Below are 19,941 nucleotides of genomic sequence, written 5' to 3' on the forward strand. Positions count from 1 at the left end.
TGGTGGTAAATCACAGGCTGAAGTTTAGGCTTCCTCCTAAGCATCACCCACCCAGGTTGTGGGCAGACTACTGAGGGACAGCTAAGCTAAGCTATATGTGGCTTCAGGGGCCTGGCTGACACACAACCTGCATTTGTTCCTCATTTCCTTTTCACTTAAGGGGGCAGAAGTTTCTCCTGCTTCTCCACCTGCAACTGCACCTAATTAGAAGCACGCCTGTTCCTCATCACCACCATTATGAAAGCAGTTCACTTCATCATGGCAGTTACCGGATCGTCGTCGATCACTTCCTCCAAGTTCCTAACTGAAGACAGTTCGTGAATAAATCCTGCACTCTTGACCTTTTGCAGCTTGAGTCCTCTCTTTTTTGAAAGAAACATGACAGAACGATCCGGTCACCAAATGGACTCAGCTGATTTTCCCCGTGAACCTCCGGATGTTTCAACTACCATCCTAGAAGCCATTCGTCTGCAAGGACACCGACTGGGACAACATGAACAAATCCTGCAAGATTATGCTCAAACCCGTGATGAATTAACCACTCAGGTATCACGTATGGCTTCCCAGGTGTTATTGCTCCTTAATCAGTTCCCTTCTGTAGCAGCAGGTGCCACTTTATTGCCTTCTCCTGGAGCAGCAGCACTGCAACCCTCCATGGTCTCAGATATTTCTCTTCGGGATTCCTATGCACTGGATCCTGAATCATTGACAGGAGAGCTTTGCCAGTGTTGTGGATTTCTCCTTCAATGTCACCATGTCTTCATCCAGAAACCACTCACCTTCAATTTAGATAAGTTCAAGATCATATATACTGTGGGCTTGTTACAGGGCAGAGCATTAGACTGGGCACATGCAGAAGGAGCAAATGATCGTCTGCTGACACAAACCTATGATTCTTTTGAGGCCAATTTCAGACGAGTCTTTTACCATTCCAATCACGCTGGGTCTGCATCCGGGCGCCTGTTGGAGCTGACTCAGGGCCACAGGAGTGCTGCTGAGTATTCGGTGGAATTTCGTACTCTTGCATCTGATTCAGATTGGAATGATGCTGTTCTTGTTGGAGTTTTTGTGAAAGGCCTTAATGACCCTAAAGGATGAACTTGCCTGTAGGGATCAACTGGCTGACTTGAGCTCCTTGATTTCCATGGCAATTCGGATGGATAATCGGCTCTGTGAACATCGTCGTGAGCAAGGTTCCCAGCTCAGGACTCCCTCAGACGCAGTAACCTACTCTATCCATTCTCAACCCAGCACTCCAGTCCCACCTCAGCTGTCTGATGAGCCTATGCAATTGGGGAGAATGCGCCTTACACCTGAGGAGCGTCAGCGATGGATCAGGCTGAGTAGGTGTCTGTATTGTGGGGAGGCTGGTCACTTGATCACCACATGTCCAATTCGGCCAAAAGAACAGGCTCGCCAGTGAGACTGGGGACGCTGGTGAGCCGGACTTCCCACAATCTTTCACACCACAGGCCGCTGTTTTCTGGCACATTGCACACCTCCCACATTTCTTTTACACTCTCTGTCATGATCGATTCGGGTGCAGATGACAATTTTATTGATGCCACTTTGGCACAACAGCTACTGCTACCATTGCGGCCACTAGAAACCCCTGTTATCACCAACGCCTTAGATGGCAGGGTAATTGCTAACATTACGTACTCTACCTCTCCCATAACTTTGGTAGTGGCAGGCAATCATCATGAGCAGATCCCATTTAAAGTGATTAAATCACCCCAAACCCCTCTCTTCTTGGGACATCCCTGGCTAAAGTTGCATAATCCATAGATCGACTGGGCAAGTAATGAAATAACTACGTGGAGTTCATTCTGTTTGTCCAATTGTTTGCGGTCTGCCATTCCTCCCAATTCTGTCCAGTGTCTTAACCTGACTCTCTGCCTGACCTATCCAATGTCCCCGCTTGTTATCATGACCTCATGGAGGTTTTCAGCAAGAGTAAAGCGCTGACTTTACCTCCTCAACGTCCTTATGACTGCTCCATTGACCTCATTTCTAATGTTCCATTGCCCAAAAGTTGATTATAGGCAATGGAGCAGCACATTAAAGAGGCATTGTTGGGCCTGGAAGGATGTGATATTTTTCCTCAGGTGCATCCTGACTGATTGGCTGCAGCTGTTCCTCGTTCAAGCCTGGCTGATAAAACTGAGGACTGCTCTCCAGCCATTGCCAGTTCATCTGCTTGCCAGCGGTATTGTATGGACAACTAGCATTTGGTGTTGGTAGACTGAATAAGAGAGTCTAAAGAATCCTCCCTGTCTTGTTTTCCAGTCTTCAGCCCGTCCTGCCTTCCAGTCTTCAGCCTGCCCAGCCTGCCCCCTGCCTTCCAGTCTTCAGCCTGCCCAGCCTGCCCCCTGCCTTCCAGTTTTCAGCCAGTCCTTCACTCCCCCAACCAGTGACCAAAATAAAGGAATCGGGTTGAGAAGCATCTGTGTGCCTGACTTCTTGGAGGCTCTTTCCTGCACTATTCCTTAACAGGCATTAGCCAATGGTCATATCTGTCTGTCTACCTCTCCTGTAGCTCCTGGGTTTTTCTCTGTGGGGAAAAAAAAGATGGCACACAAAGACCATGCATTGATTACAGAGGTTTGAATAACATCACCATTCGCAATAAATACCCACTTCCACTCATATCTCTGGATGCTGTGGGGCGGTCCTGGCTGACACACCTCTGTGGCAACAGTGGACCAGCTCTGTACCCTCTTTGGGGTCCTGGAGGGGGCATAGGAGTTTGACCAACAAGTCTACATGTGCTTTGTGGACCTGGAGAAGGCATTCGACCATGTCCTCCGGGGAGTCCTATGAGGGATACTCCGGGAGTATGGGGTACCGGACCCCCTTGTACGAGCTGTCCGGTCCCTGTACGACAGGTGTCAGAGCTTGGTCCACATTGCCGGTAGTAAGTCGGATTCGTTTCCGGTGAGGGTTGGACTCCGCCAAGGCTGCCCTTTATCACCGATTCTGTTCATAACTTATATGGACAGAATTTCTAGGCGCAGCCAAGGTGTTGATGGGATCTAGATTGGTGGCCTCAGGATTGGGTCCCTGCTTTTTGCAGATGACGTGGTCCTGTTGGCTTCATCTGGTCATGATGTCCAGCTCTCACTTGAGCGATTCGTGCTGTGAAGCGGCTGGGATGAGAATCAGCACCTCCAGATCTGAGACCATGGTCCTCAGCCGGAATAGGGTGAATTGCCCTCTCCGGGTCGGGAGTCAGGTCCTGCCTCAAGTGGAGGAGTTTAAATATCTCAGGGTCTTGTTCACGAGTGAGGGAAGGATGGAGCGTGAGATCAACAGACGGATCGGTGCGGCGTCTGCAGTAATGCGGACTCTGCACCGGTCTGTCGTGGTGAAAAAGGAGCTGATCTAAAGGCGAAGCTCTCGATTTACCAGTCGATCTACATTCTTACCCTCACCTATGGTCATAAGCTGTGGGTCATGACCAAAAGAATGAGATCTCGTATTCAGGCGGCTGAAATGAATTTCCAAAGAGATCCCGGGGAAGACCCAGGACACGCTGGAGGGATTATATCTCTCAGCTGGCCTGGGAACGCCACGGGATCCACCCTCCCGCAGAGTTGGCCAATGTGGCTGGGGAGAGAGAAGTCTGGGCTTCCCTGCTTAGGCTGCTGCCCCTGCGACTCAACCCCAGATAAGTGGTAGAAGATGGATAGATGGATGGTAATGTGAAATTAATTTTTGTTTGTTTAATTATTTGATTTAATTTTCAATAGCAGATTACTGGCATGAAACTTCTGTAAAATAGATGGAAAAGTGTGCTTTAGAAGAGAACATTGACTAACAGTTCAAGCAAGACGTTTTCATCTGGTTTCTTTAACATGAGAACAAAAAGAGAGAGATTACACCAAAACATGGTGTAAAAAGCACATGACTGACGGGGCTTGTGTACAGCACCGTCTCACCACAACATCAAACTTTCACTTTAAATGGATAAACATTTTGGCAGTGCTTAAAAATTTCAGTTATCTGTGGTCTGATGATCTCAGTGGTTGATGTTTCCCCAGCATTACATCCCAGATTCCCCCCCAATCACAGCTGACCCCAACCCAGGGGAGCTTTTGAATGCCTAAATAAACTGTTACTACCCACTTAGATTATGATCTTGCCTGACTTTTCCGAATCTTGTATTGTTTCTCTGAAACAAAACATTTTTGTCTTTTTCACTTGTTCTGCTTCCATCTGAGCTGTTTTTGTCCTCTTCTCATCAGCATCCACCTTCACTGCCTCGTTGCAAAATAAACTCACTACCCGAGCTTGTGAAACTTAATCCTCCACTGCACAACACTGAGAGAAGTACACCTCGTAAAAGACCGGGGGGAGTGGGGGGTATGCACTTCAAACAGGCAGGGATTAAAAGGCTGTCTGTTTACTTACAACCCTCTCTGGAGCTCTTTAAATTCCACCACTTCCTAATTCAATTACAGAGGCAAAAAAAAAAAAAAAAAAAAAAAAAAGAGAGTGATAGGAAATGTCCCTCGGCAGTCTAAACCTACAGCAGCATAACTAAGGGATGCTAACCATCCCTAGCTATAGGACTTATCAAAAAGATAAGTCTTCAGCCTAGTCTTAAAGGTGAGGAGGGTGTCTGCTTCCCTAAAGCTGCAGAATTCTGGATCAGTTGAAGGCTCTGCAATGTCCCCGCCATTTTACAAGCCCTCGTGAGTGACGTCCTTTGTGAATATTTTTAAACTTCTTTTTGTTTGTCTACCTTGATGGCATCCTCATCTATTCCAAGACACTCCATGAATATAAGACATGTTTGTCAAGTCCTGCAGTGCCTCCTCAAAAATCGGTTGTATGCGAAGTGAGTTCCACCAGTCCTCAATGCCTTTCCTTGGATACAGTTTTGAAGGTGGGAAAGTTTGCATGGATCCGGAAAAGATCAAGGTAGTCCAAGACTGGCCCACACCCCAGACAAGACAACAGTAACAGAGGTTTCTCGGTTTAGCTAACCTATCGAAGATGTTGTCAAAAAGGCTCAACAGGTGGAGCCAGACCTTGACACCGGCCCTGCTAACCACTTCTGTTAGAGCCGGTCTCATTCACTGGTTTCACACAGCCATATTCTCATGTCATCCTGGATTCAGAGGAACTATTTCACAATCATCACTTGTCGATTTTGGTGGTCCAGTATTCACAAATATGTCAGTGATTTTATCCTGCCCTGTCCCTTTTGTGTCAGAAACAAGATCAGTAATAAACCTCCTTACAGGCCTACTTCAACCTTTAGCGACACCCTCCAGACCCTGGTCTCATATTGCCATCAACTTTGTTACTGGACTCCCCATCTCGAAAGGAATGACCATCATTTTTACTATCGTACCCCTGAAGAAACTGAGAAAAAACTTCTCATTACGTTGAACCGGCCCACATGCAACATGTTCCGTTTACAAGGCATCCCTCAGGAGAACATCCCGGACTGTGGTCCCAAGTTTGTTTCTCAGGTTTGGAAACAGTTTTGTTCTACATTAGGTGCCAAAGTCTCACATCTGGATATCACCCTCAGTCCAACAGCCAAACGGAAAGGATGAAGCAGGAATTTGAAGCTACCCTCTGCTGTGTATTTAAAAACAAAAAACACTCAAATTTACACTCAACTTTTTTTTTTTTGTTATTATGAAGTACTAACTAATTAAACATTTTCTGAAAGTATTGCCAGAACCATGAATAGCATAAAAATACACAGACACAAATAAACTGATCTTTACTTTTGCACTTATATTTCTTCTACCATCATACTTTCACAAAAAACATACTGTACACAGGTTTTATGTTTATCCACCTGAAAGGAGATGAATTATCTTGTTTTTGTGATTGCTTGCAAAAACTTATGAACCAATCTTTTTTTTTCCCTTGATTAATACAGGGACAGTGCAAATTAATAAACATTTCTTTCAATATACCAGAGTTAGCCTGAAGGCTATTTTTCATCTGCAGTCCCTAAAAGAGTAAATCACCCTGAAAGAGTAGAATATATATTTACATGACAATATTACTATAATACATTTAGTAAAAGTAACATTTAGGCTAAAAGTATATGAGCGACAGAACACATCAACAATCAGAACAAAAAAAAAAAAAAAAAAATACAAGAACACATATGCACACACACGCGGCAAAATGGCAGCAGGAGGCAGCGACAGCAGGTTTAGTAATGTTGACAGCTCTGATTGTCAGTGAAACATTTCTGTAACTGTGTCTAAAATGAATTACATGGATACATACATAGGCGAGAGAGAGAAGTTGTGACGTGAGAGAGAATGCGGTAACGCGAGACTCGGCGAGATTTGGCAGGATCAATATGGCGCGCTACTGAAGTAAACAAAACCTTTATTACCAGGCTAACGGTGAGAAATTAAACGAAGAATTTAAGACATTTAAAAACTCCAATCACACCAACCCGGTCACTCTGGATAACAACGAAGAAGATCTCACCAGCCCGACATAGGTCATCGAAGAAAGCTTCAAGCGGATCGTGATGGGGAAACCAGCAACACCGCAGCGACGGCATCCAAAACCGGTTCCACCTCCAAGAGAGTTCGCCCAGCGGATTCCCCGAAGTAACATCTCCAGTTTCTCCAACAGGTAGTGCTACAATGGATATCCTAATCTCCATCGACAGGAAGTTATCCAGCCTAGACGCCAGGCTTTCCCTGCTGGAAGTTCTACACCGGGAGTTCCAGTCGTTAAAGCACAGTCTAGAATACAGCCAGCAGCAGGTAGAAGCTTCAGCTACGGAGAACAACGCGCTCAGAGACTCTGTTAAGACTCTCACGGATGGAGTATGCTGACTAACGGAGGAAAATAAAAAAAATGAAAGAATTATTCTTAGATATCCAGGCCGTAGCATGAGAGATAACTTAGTTATTTCAGGGCTCCCTGAGCAGCCAGAGGAAGACACAGAGGTAACCGTGAAAGAATTCATCCGATCCCACCTGAAGCTTCCAGAGGAAAAAGGTAAAAGCCGTCTCCTTTCACCGTGTTCATCGCATGGGAAGGAAAACATCGGAGGGCAGACCAAGACCAATAGTTGCTAAATTCGTGCTACACAAAGAAAAAGAAGAGGTGAAGCGCTGTGGGAGACAGCTCCGTGGGACTAATATCAGCATCAGTTCCCCAGAGAGATCCTGGAGCGTCGTAAGATCTTGTTCCCCATCAGGAGGAAATTCCTGGACGGAGGAGCCCGCGCGGTCATCTCGGTGGACAACCTCTATGTCAATGGCCAGCTACATCATGACCATAACACCACTCCCTGGCTCTACTAACCTCAGATATGTATCCACACTCTACACGCTTTGCACTGGTGATATTAGGGCTAATAAGTCTCACTGGGTTTAAATCAGAGTTTAATGTTTGCTCACAATAGTTAACAACACTGCCAGTCTCTTTCACAAAACAGATCTCCTTATGGGTTTGTTTTTCCTTTTCACCCTCTTTCCTCTTTTGGTCAACTTCTGGCTCATCTTTTTCTCTCTCCTTCCATACTGTCTTCTTTCTTTCTTTTCTAGCTGCCACCTCACAGAACTAAATAACACAGATGCAAAACTACACAGTTCATTAGATAACACTTACATACATAACCCAACACTCTCACTGTTATTATTTCAAACATATTTAGTAACATTCAATACAGTCACACGACACAAGGCATACATACTTACACCTGCGCACACACTTATTCACATCAAGTGGAAGCATCTAACACCTACCCTGTCACCACAAGCATGACAGTACTTAGGTTTATCACACGGAGCTGGGACCAGAGAGAAGAGACTAAAAATCTTTAACAGGCTAAATGATCTACAGGCAGACATTGTGTTCTTACAGGAGATTCATATGACAAATACTTCAGTGGATGCTCTCTCTACATCCCAGTTTCCTCATGTTTACTCCGCCTGCTATAACTCCAGACAGAGAGGGATTGCCATTTTGATAAATAGAAAAGTGACATTCACAGAAATCAACAGAACCACAGATCCAGAGGGAAGATATATTATAGTGATATTAACTATTCAAAATATGAAGTTATGTTTAGCTAACATATATGGGCCAAATGTGGATGATTCCTCCTCCTTTCATTCCTTTTTTAAAACTGTCTCAGAACACTCAGACAGCACACTTATCATAGGAGGAGATTTTAATGTGGTAATGGGTCCCGTAGACAGGATGAATAATTCAGAAAACAATAGAACCTGGCAGTCTGCAGACACTGTTAAACAATATATGGAGGAACTTGGTCTTTGCGATATATGGCGGTCTTTTCATCCTAATATCAAGGAATACACTTTTTTCCCCCTCAGTTCACCACTCATATTCTAGGCTAGATTATTTCCTGGTTAGCAGCTCGTTGGTGTGTATGATTTCAGAAACCCAGATCCACCCCATTACAGTCCGCGATCATGCACCAGTTTCCTTCACTGTAAGAAATACGAGAATCACACCACCTGCTAAAAGCTGGAGATTCAATACAGCACTGCTTAAAGACCCCGACTTTATCAGCTATTTCACAAAAGAATAGGCTGTTTACCTAGAAAATAATGATAAACCAGGAGTTTCAGCATGTGTTCTGTGGGAAGCAGGTAAGAGGAAAAATTATCTCTTTTGCATCATATAAAAAAAAAGGATAACTCAAAAATATTAGAAGTAGACTTAAGAATTAAATCATTAGAAGATGCCTACAGTGCTTTACCAAATGAACAAACGTTGAATCAAATAAGGAAGGCGAAACTTGAATTAAACAAAATAATCAACGAAAGAACGGAGTTTCTGGTGCAAAGGTTACGCTTGGAGAGGTTTGAACACAGCAACAAATCTGGAAAAATTTTAGCCAGTCAACTAAAAACAAACAAAGAAAGAGCAACTATTTCATCTGTTAAAGATCCAGCAGGTAATATCTTACATGACCCTGACACAATAAATAGCATTTTTAGAGACTTCTATAAAAATCTGTATACATCCCGATTAGATCCATCAGATAATGACATAAATCAGTTTCTTAATAATATAGACCTCCCAGGACTACAGCAGGAACACGTTACAGCCTTAGATTCCCCCCTTACAGCAGAGGAGCTACATGAAGCCCTCAAACATATGCCATGTAAAAAAGCCCCAGGACCGGATGGCTTCCCAGCAGAGTTCTATCAAGTATTCTGGACAACACTGGCCCCTACATTTTTTAAAAAGGTGACACAAATAAAGGAAAATGGCTACTTACCCCGAAACATCATTGTACTGTTAAAACCAGGCAAAGACTCCACACTTCCATCTAGCTACAGACCCATCTCACTGATACCACCTTTTTTACCTCCTCTGGTAGAAAATAAAAAATTAAAATTGGGGGGCAACGCTTCAGTGAGAACAATTTGTGCATCTGCACCAAGCCACGTTTCAGTTAAAAAGAGACAGTCAATGTTGTTATCTAAAATCAGATCATTAATGAGAAAAGATTTGTTTGAAAGTGATCTGACATTTAAAAGAGCCATGTTCAGTCCACTGTTCCGCGACCAGGACGAAAACCACACTGCTCCTCCTCAATCCGGGATTCAACTATCCGGCGGACCCTCCTCTCCAGGACCCCTGAATAGACCTTACCAGGGAGGCTGAGGAGTGTGATTCCCCTGTAATTGGAACACTCCCTTCTTAAAAAGGGGGACCACCACTCCAGTCTGCCAATCCAGCGGTACTGCCCCCGATGTCGACGCAATGCTGCAGAGGACAGCCCCACAGCATCCAGAGCCTTAAGGAACTCCGGGCGGATCTCATCCACCCCCGGGGCCTTGCCGCCAAGGAGCTTTTTGACCACCTCAGCGACTTCAGCCCCAGAGATAGGAGAGTCCACCCCTGAGTCCACCAGCTCTGCTTCCTCATCGGAAGACGTGTTGGTAGGATTGAGGAGGTCTTCGAAGTATTCCTTCCACCGACCCACTATGTCCCGAGTTGAGGTCAGTAGCTCCCCATCTCCACTGTACACAGTATTGATGGAGCACTGCTTCCCCCTGCTGAGCCGCCGGATGGTGGACCAGAATCTCCTCGAAGCCGTCCGGAAGTCTTTCTCCATGGCCTCGCCGAACTCCTCCCATGCCCGAGTTTTTGCCTCGGCAACAGCCGAAGCCGCATGCCGCTTAGCCCGCCGGTACCCATCAGCTGCCTCCAGAGTCCCACAGGCCAAGAAGGCCTGATAGGACTCCTTCTTCAGCTTGACGGCATCCCTCACTGCTGGTGTCCACCAACGAGTCCTGGGATTACCGCCACGACAGGCACCAACGACCTTACAGCCACAGCTCCGGCCGGCAGCCTCAGCAATAGAGGTACGGAACACAGCCCATTCGGACTCAATGTCCCCCGCCTCACTCGGGACATGGTTGAAGCTCTGCTGAAGGTGGGAGTTGAAGCTCGCTCTGACGGGGGACTCAGCCAGACGTTCCCAGCAGACCCTCACAACACGTTTGGGCCTGGCAGATCTGACCGGCTTCCTGCCCCACCACCTGAGCCAACTCACCACCAGGTGGTGATCAGTTGACAGCTCCGCCCCCCTCTTCACCCGAGTGTCCAAGGCATGTGGCCGCAGGTCCGACGATATGACTACAAAATCGATCATCAAACTGCGGCCCAGGGAATCCTGATGCCAGGTGTACATATGGACACTCTTATGTTGGAACATGGTGTTCGTTATGGACAATCCATGACGAGCACAGAAGTCCAATAACAAAACACCATTTGGGTTCAGAGGGGGGGGGACCATGCCTCCCAATCACTCCCCTCCAGGTCTCACTGTCATTGCCCACGTGAGCATTGAAGTCCCCCAGCAGAACAATGGAGTCCCCAGAAGGAGCACCCTCCAGCACTCCCTCCAAGGACTCCAGAAAGGGTGGGTACTCTGAACTGCTGTTCGGTGCATAAGCACAGACAACAGTCAGGACCCGTCCCCCCCACCCGGAGGCGGAGGGAAACTACCCTTTCATCCACCGGGGTAAACCCCAACGTGCAGGCACCAAGCTGGGGGCTGATGAGAATGCCCACACCTGCTCGGCGCCTCTCACCATGAGCAACTCCAGAGTGGAAGAAGGTCCAGCCCCTTTCGAGGGTTCTGGTTCCAGAGCCCAAGCCATGCGTCGAGGTGAGTCCAACTATATCTAGTCGGAACCGCTCAACCTCGCGCACAAGCTCAGGCTCCTTCCCCACCAGAGAGGTGATGTTCCACGTCCCTAGAGCCAGCTTCTGCAGCCGGGGATCGGACCACCAGGGTCCCCGCCCCTTGCTGCCGCCCAGCTCACATTGCACCCGACCCCTACGGCTCCTCCTGCAGATGGTGAGCCCACGGGAGGTGGGGCCCATGTAACCCTTTCGGGCTGAGCCCGACCGGGCCCCATGGGCGAAGGCCCGGCCACCAGACGCTCGCTCTCGTACCCCACCTCCAGGCCTGGCTCCAGAGGGGGGTCCCGGTAACCCGTGTCCGGGCAAGGGATCATTCATGCCCAGGTTGGTCGTCATCGTAGAGGTCAATGAGCCGTGCTTAGTCTGGTCCCTCCCCTAGACACCTTTTTGCCATGGGTGACCCTACCAGAGGCATAAAGCCCCCGGCAACATAGCTGCTAGGATCTTCGGGATGCACAAACCCCCCCACCACGATAAGGTGACGGCTCAGGGAGGGGCAAAAAAACAGGAAGTGTACAGGAAGTGTAAAAAAAACAAAAAAAAACATTCCCATTCCAATGATAAAAAGTTTAGATGATTCTGCCATAGCACTGTGGCGAGCTGTGCTGGTGTAGTGGTTAAAGAAATGGGCTCTTGTTCAGATGCTCATGGGGTCAAATCCTGATGCATTTGTCATGATTTGGGTTTTTCCCTTTGCTTTGTTTTCAGGGTTCCTGTTTTATTTTGTAGTTTTCCTGTTTAGTTCCCTCGGTTCTTGTTTAGCTTCATTGATTTCCTGTTATTGAGTTCACCTGGTTTCATTTTGTTAATTACTTCACCTGTTTGGCTTTCCTGGGTATTTATACTACTCAGGTTCACTCCTTGTTGCTGGATCATTGTGTACCTCTGTTAGTTTGTCTTTTCTTAGTTTCCGGGGTTAATAATAAATCAGTCTAGAACCTGCATCCCTGTTCCGTCTTCCCTGTTCGCTCCTTCTCCCCCGTCTCCAGTGTCCGGCGAGGAGGTCGCTCCTCCTCCCCCGTCTCCAGTGTCCGGCGAGGAGGTCGCTCCTCCTCCCCCGTCTCCAGTGTCCGGCGAGGAGATCGCTCCTCCTCCCCCGTCTCCAGTGTCCGGCGAGGAGGTCGCTCCTTCTCCCCCGTCTCCAGTGTCCGGCGAGGAGGTCGCTCCTTCTCCCCCGTCTCCAGTGTCCGGCGAGGGGGTCGCTCCTCCTCCCCCGTCTCCAGTGTCCGGCGAGGGGGTCGCTCCTTCTCCCCCGTCTCCAGTGTCCGGCGAGGGGGTCGCTCCTCCTCCCCCGTCTCCAGTGTCCGGCGAGGAGGTCGCTCCTCCTCCCCCGTCTCCAGTGTCCGGCGAGGAGGTCGCTCCTCCTCCCCCGTCTCCAGTGTCCGGCGAGGAGGTCGCTCCTTCTCCCCCGTCTCCAGTGTCCGGCGAGGAGGTCGCTCCTCCTCCCCCGTCTCCAGTGTCCGGCGAGGTGGTCGCTCCTCCTCCCCCGTCTCCAGTGTCCGGCGAGGTGGTCGCTCCTCCTCCCCCGTCTCCAGTGTCCGGCGAGGAGGTCGCTCCTCCTCCCCCGTCTCCAGTGTCCGGCGAGGTGGTCGCTCCTCCTCCCCCGTCTCCAGTGTCCGGCGAGGAGGTCGCTCCTTCTCCTCCGCCTCCAGTGTCCAACGTGAGGGATCCAGAGCCGAGGCCGCCCCCGTCGTCTGGGCCTCCCGGCCGTCCTCCAGAGCCGAGGCTGCCCCCGTCGTCTGGGCCTCCCGGCCGTCCTCCAGAGCCGAGGCTGCCCCCGTCGTCTGGGCCTCCCGGCCGTCCTCCAGAGCCGAGGCCGCCCCCGTCGTCTGGGCCTCCCGGCCGTCCTCCAGAGCCGAGGCCGCCCCCGTCGTCTGGGCCTCCCGGCCGTCCTCCAGAGCCGAGGCCGCCCCCGTCGTCTGGGCCTCCCGGCCGTCCTCCAGAGCCGAGGCTGCCCCCGTCGTCTGGGCCTCCCGGCCGTCCTCCAGAGCCGAGGCCGCCCCCGTCGTCTGGGCCTCCCGGCCGTCCTCCAGAGCCGAGGCCGCCCCCGTCGTCTGGGCCTCCCGGCCGTCCTCCAGAGCCGAGGCTGCCCCCGTCGTCTGGGCCTCCCGGCCGTCCTCCAGAGCCGAGGCTGCCCCAGACTGTTTCCTGAGCTGGGCCGTTTGGACTCTTCCCCTGGACTTTGTTTTTTCCCTTGGTCCCTCCTCCGGGCCCCCTCCTCCCGCCCGTCTCTGGACTCTGCACTTTTTGGGCCGTCCGGTGGCCGGCCCTTGTGGGGAGGGTACTGTCATGATTTGGGTTTTTCCCTTTGCTTTGTTTTCAGGGTTCCTGTTTTATTTTGTAGTTTTCCTGTTTAGTTCCCTCGGTTCTTGTTTAGCTTCATTGATTTCCTGTTATTGAGTTCACCTGGTTTCATTTTGTTAATTACTTCACCTGTTTGGCTTTCCTGGGTATTTATACTACTCAGGTTCACTCCTTGTTGCTGGATCATTGTGTACCTCTGTTAGTTTGTCTTTTCTTAGTTTCCGGGGTTAATAATAAATCAGTCTAGAACCTGCATCCCTGTTCCGTCTTCTCTGCGTTTGGGTCCACTCCCTCAACATCTCCGCTGCCTGCCGTGACAGCATTACTGTGATGAATTAAGTTGCATAGTTCTGCTGCTTCTCCAAATGGTTATGCCATTGCAGATCAATCATTCAGCATAGAAGGACATCCACATTTGCTCTTCTGCAACAAGAATGCTTTTCTAGTTTCAACAGTTTTTCCCTCAGCAGAATAAGTGACAGCAGATTGACTGGGAAACCCATATAAACAGGTCATTAATTCCCCTTTCCTTGAGTCAGATGAAAACACAATATTCAAGACCACCCAACAAACAGATCATGTAATTTAGTCTGTATTTTTGTTGGCCTCTTGCAGGGTCAGTCATCTCTGCTGTCAACACACTTTAAAGAGTTGATAACTGTCTGATTTAACAGACACTAGGAGGGAGAATCTAAACCAGATCTCTACCAGTGAGATGACACAAACCTCAGTTCTTCCCAGGCCAAACCCAACCATGTCTGAATCAAACGCTGCTTCATTACACTAGTGTTTGTGTGTGTGTGTGTGTGTGTGTTGAAAATGAATGACCAAGAAAGGAAGGCAGTGAAAATATGGATTGAGTTTCAGCAGCTCAGCGTTAATTTGACAGATGCTGCCCCAACAATGTAGTACTTGTGGTCATTTTGTGTGCATGTTTGTACGTATGTGTGGGATATCTTTAGTCCTATATAAAAAATTTTTTTTAAAAATCACTAGAAAACATTACATGCACTTGAATCATCATTTCAGTGTGTGAGTGAGGCTGAAATAACAGATATGGTCACGTAGACACACACTTAAATCTTTGGTCACACTAAGTATCCTGTTAATAAGCAGTTGCTGTTAAAATCTGGATCTGCAGTTGAACATTACTGTGTGTGTGTGTGTGTGTGTGTGTGTGTGTAAAACCAACATGTTCCACTGCTGGTTAGCTGTAATTTCATGTCGGTTTTAATCCAAGGGATGTCAATCTTCATTCCTGGATAATTCTGACTGGAGTCACATAAAGTCAGCACATAGCATTTTCAGTAATCACGTTCTCACAGTGTGTGTGTGTGTGTGTGTGAGGTACAAACACCAGCATTTCTCAAAGCAGTAACTTGCTATGAGAATGGTTGACCACCAGCCTCTCTGTCATGTGCATTCAGAATTGACCAGAAGACTGTAAATACTCGCGTCATAATGTCATGATTTAATACTACAATGAAACAAAGATCCATGAAACTCCAGCAGCTACAGTGCTGTGAGTGGTGGAAGTGACATAAACTGACTGATAAACACAGAGGTGAAATAAAGATGGAGCTGGAAATGGATCTACTGGGAGAGATGTGTGGCATTGCTCCGAAGTGAATAGGGACTCTGAATGTAGACAAACTATTTCTGCAAGCACATAATTTTTTTTACAACAAATAAATGATTGAACAAACAAATTTCAGTTATTTCTTAGTGCTGAAAAATTTTCCTTCCATTTTTGCTCTTATGTGTGTGGTTGTACGAGGATAAAAGCTTTCAACAGTGGCCTTTCTGGATGGAATGTGCACGTTCTCCCTGTGCATGTGTGGGTTCTCTCTGGTGCTGCAGCTTCTTCACACAGTCCAAATGTCAGGTTAACTTGTGACTTGATGGCAGGGTTTCTCTATTCCAATCCTCAGGCCCCCTGCCCCACATATTTTATAGCCGATCCCACTTTAACACACCTGAATGAAATAAAGGTTCGTTAACTGGCTTCCTGAACTGCCTGCCTGTTGCTGACCCGGTCTGCCCCTGATTACTGCCGTCTGCTTTGCCCTTGAAAACTGCAACTCTCAGCCCTCTGAATACCTGTCCTGGAGGACCAACACTTTGGAGTCTGTGGCTTCCTTCTCTTAGACCAGTTTTGATTCCTTTCTGATCAGTTGGCCTGGAGGATCTCGCTCTGCCTGGCATGCTGGAGACCTGTGTTAGACTCCAATAGGAAATGTGCCATTGAGAGCATTTCAAATAAAATCTGTGAAACTGCCTGGATATCTTGTGCTGTTTTCAGGAACTGCTTACACAACACAGTCTCAGGTGCTGCTTTTGGGTCCATTCCCGGTCCATAGGCCGGTATTGGCTACAACTCAATTTATCTTTTCCTTCTCTTGGAATAATGGTAATATCCTTCCAGGATGGAGGGATGTCTATTCCTTTAAGAGCCCAGTTGCATACTGCCTTTAATCTTGGAGTTAGTTTCTCCCTGTATGTTTTATACCATTTAGAGGTGAAGCCGTCCGTGCCCGGGCTTTTACATGCTTTAAGTCTAGTAATTGCTGCATTAATTTCTGTATCCGTAATTTCCTTAACTAAAATATTATTTTGATCCTCAGTAACTTTTGGTAAATTTAGAGAGTTTAAAAAATTCTCAATATGTTGATTGTTATTTAATTCAGGTTGGGAATACAGATCTGTATAGTAACTTTCGAAACATTCCCGTATCTTATCCATGTCACTATACACTGTGCCCATTTTGGGATGTATGATCTTATGTACAGTACTATAAGCTTGTTGATTTCATAGTTTAAAAGCTAGCCATCTAGTGGACTTCATAATATCATTGTTTAAGAAAAAGTAACTTCTTTTGTATTTCTTCAGTATAGATCATATTAATTTCATTCTACAGGTTTTTTTAAATTGTAGTTTCTTGTTACTTTTTAAACTGTTTTATGTTGTAAAAATTTCGGATCCTTTTGTAGTTTTTCTTTTTCTTTTGTTGTTGTTTTTTTTTTAACAATGAGGTGTAAGCTATAGTTTCACCTCGTATAACTGCTTTATATGCATCCCAGAGCATGGACGGCCCCACCTCGCCATTGTCATTGTCTTGAAAATATAAAAAAATGTCTGTTTTGAATTGTTTCTTAATTTTGGGGTCATTTAAGATGCTTGTATTAAGTGTCCAAGTTGTGGATTTGAATGTATTGCTAATGCATACAGATAAATATATTGGTGAATGATCTGATAGATCAATCGTGCCAATATCACACATTTTAATTCTGTGTCTACCCTTCTTAAATGTGAAAATATAATCAAGTCTAGAGAATGTGGAGTGACAGGCGGAAAAATGAGTGGAATCACACCCGGAGGGGTAGAAATCCTCCCAAACATCAATAATCCCTATTTTATTTAACATTCCTTCAGTTTCAGATAACATAAGCTCAAATAACTGGTTATAGAAATTCCAGTCACTGCCAGGAGGTACATATATATTAAATATGGTCACCAAAAACCCATCAATTCTTCCCTTAATCAAAACATATCTGCTCTCTCATAGTGTATATGTTGTGATATTAAAATTACCCCCATTCGGTGTCCCAATTTGTATGATGATGCAAAAACTTGTTTGTAGGATTCTCTTTTTAGTTTTTTTGTGCTCCTCATCTGACAAACGTGTCTCTTGGAGGAGGGCTATGTGAGCCCCTTTCCTTTTTCAATTTGGCCAATATTTTTAATCTTTTCTGTGGGTTTACAATACCACTCACACTATAGCTGTGGTGATTCCTGTTCCCTGGTGGGCGTGGTCAGCTGGGAACTGGAGGCACAGCTGATCCACATTCCAGCAATTATCAAACAACCTATTTAAGACCAGCTCTGCCTGCTATCCAGCGCCAGATTGTTGATTGCCCTGCGGTAAACAGCTCTCGGCCTCAGCTTACGTTGCTTGTATATACCTTTGGTTTGTAACCTGTCCTGTCTTCCTCCTGCCAGAGAAAGCCTGCCAGTTCACAGACGCTGCCTGCCAGTTTTGCCTGCCTGCCTGCCTGCCTGCCTGCTCGTTCGCTTGTTCCCCTGCCTGCCTGCCTGCTCGTTCGCTTGTTCCCCTGCCTGCCTGCCTGCTCGTTCGCTTGTTCCCCTGCCCGCCTGCCTGCTCGTTCGCTTGTTCCCCTGCCTGCCTGCCTGCCTGCCTGCTCGTTCGCTTGTTCCCCTGCCTGCCTGCCTGCTCGTTCGCTTGTTCCCCTGCCTGCCTGCCTGCTCGTTCGCTTGTTCCCCTGCCTGCCTGCCTGCTCGTTCGCTTGTTCCCCTGCCTGCCTGCCTGCTCGTTCGCTTGTTCCCCTGTTTGCCTGCCTGCCTGCCTGCTCGTTCGCTTGTTCCCCTGCCTGCCTGCCTGCTCGTTCGCTTGTTCCCCTGCCTGCCTGCCTGCCTGCCTGCTCGTTCGCTTGTTCCCCTGCCTGCCTGCCTGCTCGTTCGCTTGTTCCCCTGCCTGCCTGCCTGCTCGTTCGCTTGTTCCCCTGCCTGCCTGCCTGCCTGCCTGCTCGTTCGCTTGTTCCCCTGCCTGCCTGCCTGCCTGCCTGCCTGCCTGCTCGTTCGCTTGTTCCCCTGCCTGCCTGCCTGCTCGTTCGCTTGTTCCCCTGCCTGCCTGCCTGCTCGTTCGCTTGTTCCCCTGCCTGCCTGCCTGCCTGCCTGCCTGCCTGCCTGCCTGCCTGCCTGCCTGCCTGCTGCTCGCCAGTCCGCCAGTCTCTGCAGTTCTGCTGGAAGAATTCACAGGGATCTGTTGAGAACAAATAAACCTCTCTCTGTACTCTGACAGTGTCCGCTCTTTGGATCCAACTAGCCCCTCTCTCACAACAATAGGAGAGTATTTTCACATTCTGTTTAGTATCCATCATGGGGGTAAGTTACAGTCTAGTTTTATCATTACTATCTGTCCCAATAACGAACTTGGAGCTGCTCAGAACGGCAGTGAACAAGACAAACACAATAATACAGTTAAGATTTACAGACAAAAGCAACAAATCTACCTCAATTCCCATCTTTGGGGTTTTCTCAGATTTGGGATGAACAAATACTTAGTTACATGAGACTGTCCATTTCACATAATGGTGCACGTCAAAATCAACATACTAGCCGTAGTCAAGATGGTTCTCTCCGGTATTGCTGAAGTCTGTCCCTAATAGATGGTCCCGCTCGCGCTGTATCCTCTCATGCGTGCTCGCTGATGCTGTTGTTTGCGCCTCCCTTCAGCCGTGGTCCATGTTAGTCTCTTTATTTTCTCCATCAGTGTCTCTGGTGGTTTGATGACAGTGACAGGAAGACCCTTCTCGAACATCTCTGTTGTCGCTTCTTCTGCTGTGTTATGGAGGCGTGTCCTGTCTTGGTAAAACACTTGTGGTTTCGCCGGGAACGACGTCTGGAAACGTATACCCTTTTCCTTCAATAGTCTCTTAGATTCTGCGTATTTCTGTCTTTAAGTACACGGGGTGCGTAATCGTGATCCAGGTTAACCTGTTTATCTTTCCAGTGGAAACACTTCTTTTGCCATACGTTTTTAAGGACTTCTTTAGTTCTGTAACTTAATAGACCGCGGCGAGTCACCGTCAGGTGGGATAGATGCTAAAGCTCAGTGTGCTCTTTCGATCTGGAGGTTCTATGTCAGGAAGCTTTTATCAGATTTTTTAAAGAAACAGTATGGGGAGGAAACCATAGTTTTCTTTAGTCTTTCAAACCAGGGGTGCTCAAATCCAGTCCTCAATATGTACCATCGTGCAACTTCTAAACGATCCTTTCGCCAACACATTTGAGTGAAATAGCTGAATTCCCTCTTCTGAATGTCATTCAGCTCTGCAGAGGCTTGATAAAGGCTCACAGATGATCCTGTCAAGCTCTCCTTAGAGACTATTTCTAAGCTTCTGCTTGAAAATTGTATTCCCGTTATGAAATGATCACATCTCTTTAACCCAAAGATGCATGTGAATATTTTGGAGTCATATCAAGAGGATAACCAGATTTGTTGCAAAAAAAAATTAGGATGGAACATCACATTAAGAAAAATTCCTGACACTTTCAGGTTGATTATCTCTTTACATCTCATCTCATCCTTATCTCTCTACAGCTGTAACTCTAAATCGCTGTTCAGTCCTTTATTTAAACCCTCTACAGTCAACCTCTCCCTACAGACAGTTTAGGAAAGGGCTCTAAAAGCTTATTTGAACCTTTGAACTGACTTTGAACCATCTATTCTCATAAATGGAAGGAACCTTAGGTTTTAAAACTTTACAGTCAATGTCAGATGTGGTCTTTACTGTTCTTCCTATTTAATTTAATCCTATTAGCTAAAAAAGTCTGTCAGGCATTTTCTTAACTGCTTGTTCCAATTAAGTATCACTGGGAACCAGAGTCCATCCCAACAGTCACTGGGGGATAGGCAGGTACACC

Source organism: Telmatherina bonti, assembly GCF_933228915.1.
Source record: "Telmatherina bonti genome assembly, chromosome: 6".
In the NCBI taxonomy this organism is placed as follows: domain Eukaryota; kingdom Metazoa; phylum Chordata; class Actinopteri; order Atheriniformes; family Telmatherinidae; genus Telmatherina; species Telmatherina bonti.